The 2054-nt window shown below is 44.4% G+C and overlaps 1 pseudogene; it reads right to left on the bottom strand.

Annotated features, from left to right (window-relative positions):
* Positions 1–920: 920 nt before the first annotated feature.
* On the bottom strand, positions 921–1654 carry LOC115322398 (annotated as a pseudogene).
* Between the last annotated feature and the right edge of the window lie 400 nt (positions 1655–2054).

The following is a 2054-nucleotide window of genomic DNA, read 5'->3' as shown; positions in this document are numbered from 1 at the left end:
TTTTTGGGTGATGGTAATATACCAACGTGTTTCTAGGATTGAACAGGTGCACCAAAGTGAAGACCGCTGTGGTTGTTTTTGGGCACTGAAAATAAAGTCATTATTAGTATTATTATTATTATTAAAAAAATCGAGGGTGGTGTTTTTTTTTTTTATTCGCATCGGAATTTTTCTTTGTTTGATTTTTTTTCCATGTTTGACTAAATATATCCTAACTATTGTATCACACAGATACCTTAGTTATTTTTTAAATATTAGCTATATATTAGTAGAATAATATCTGCAAATTATATCATAATGATTAAATTATTTCATGAGATACAGACCTCCAAAGTTTGCCATTTGTCGTTCGAGCAGGCATGTTTGTCAATTTTTAGAAAAATAAATAAATTTTGAATAAATATTATTACTTTATATTACAAGCAAGCTATACCCATAGTTTGCGCCTAAAACGTATTAGAGTTCTCCTAATGTTATCGCTTTAGTTATTCACTCTCAAACGGGCCCCCTCCATCAGTGCGCGTTAATGCAACTGTCCACCACCTCATGCCTTACGATTTTTCCTGTCCCCAAGTATTTTTTCTAGTCAAAACTAAGTTTGGATTCGTTCATACCAGACACTAGACAATAACATATAAAAACATCAGTTGATTTGAAAATGTCGACTAGCAATCCTTTGGTCGATCTTATCTGAAATCACCCTTTACTATTTACATGGCGAAGTTAATCTACGGGTGTCGGTCATCGCAGTCGTTCCGTACATCTTCTTCTTCGATCTGCCCTTTGCCAAACCGTTCCTCCGTCTTCCTCGCCCTCGCCAACCACATACTTACACGAGCACCGCGCGGCTGCTTCCCGCGAGGAGGACTCCAATTTACAATTCACAACACACTGCCCCCAAATGAGCGTTTTTAGATCGCTCATTCAACATAAAGCTCTAGGGTATATAAAAGTTGCACGGGTCTTTTCAGCACTTGTCCGCCTGGCACGTTCACAGCGCAGGATGACACTATACTATCCCGGCCGTAGAATACCTGCCCAATTCGTCCAGTCCGCCACAGGTGTCTGGGCGTTTTGTTTTCCTCAACTAGAACCAGATCGCCTTCTTGCGCTTGGCTGTTTCGGTGACAAGTTGTTTCGTGTGCTGATCGCAGCTGGAGCAAGTATTCTTTTCGCCACCGCTGCCAAAAGTGGTCTAGCAGTTGTAGATGCTTTCTTTAACGCCGGGTGACATTTTCTCTCGTAGAGGTTTGGAATTTCTCGGCACCCGCAATTGGAAGAGCTGTCGGTCGCTTTCCAGTAAAAAAATGCGCCGGGGTCAACGCTTCGGGCTCGTCGGGAGAGGCTTGCAGAAATGAGAGGGGTCGTGAGTTAACAACTGCCTCAATCTCATGGAGTATAGTGGTAAGCTCTTCAAAACTGCAGCAATTTCTTCTAAGAGCTTTCCGAAGGCATGTTTTGGCAGCGCTCCCCCCCATACCATACGCTCCCAAAACAAACCCCACCGGGCAGCTCGGTCAACAATGAATTTACACTGTATTCGTTATTCGGTAGTATTCTTGCATTCTTGTCTTTCAGCACGTTCTATAAGCCGTGGAGTCCGGGGTCAGTATGAAGCTCTGCCAGCGTGTCCCCGCCCTGTTCCGCGATCGCATCTTTCTGAAGACATTATTTGTACAACCTCCGCGCCGTGATCAGCTCCGGGTATTTGTCTTCTGATTTGACGACAGCGAGCAGCCCTTCTATCAAATTGTCTTGCGATGTAGTCGCTGGACGGACTGGCAAATGTTTGCAGTCAAACTTGTAGAAATTGCGGCACGCACGGCGGAAGTAGTTCAGTCCGAGAATTTTTAGAAACATTCGCCCACTGGTCAAGTAACGCGCGTCCCTGCGTCTCGTGGGTGCAGCATGCCGAAAGGATGGATCTTTCTTCATAGCCTTCAGGTTGGAAAGGTTGAAGACGAGATGATGGTCTAGTCCTAACCCATGTATTCCTCGACTGCTCAGAGCGACGACCAGCGTAAGTGAGACGACGGCAACTACAACTACCACGG

The sequence above is a fragment of the Ixodes scapularis genome, unplaced genomic scaffold, assembly GCF_016920785.2.
Source record: "Ixodes scapularis isolate PalLabHiFi unplaced genomic scaffold, ASM1692078v2 PGA_scaffold9__187_contigs__length_104089568, whole genome shotgun sequence".
In the NCBI taxonomy this organism is placed as follows: Eukaryota; Metazoa; Arthropoda; class Arachnida; order Ixodida; family Ixodidae; genus Ixodes; species Ixodes scapularis.
The sequence above is the reverse complement of the archived record's forward strand: the minus strand, read 5'-3'. Positions and strand labels throughout refer to the sequence as shown.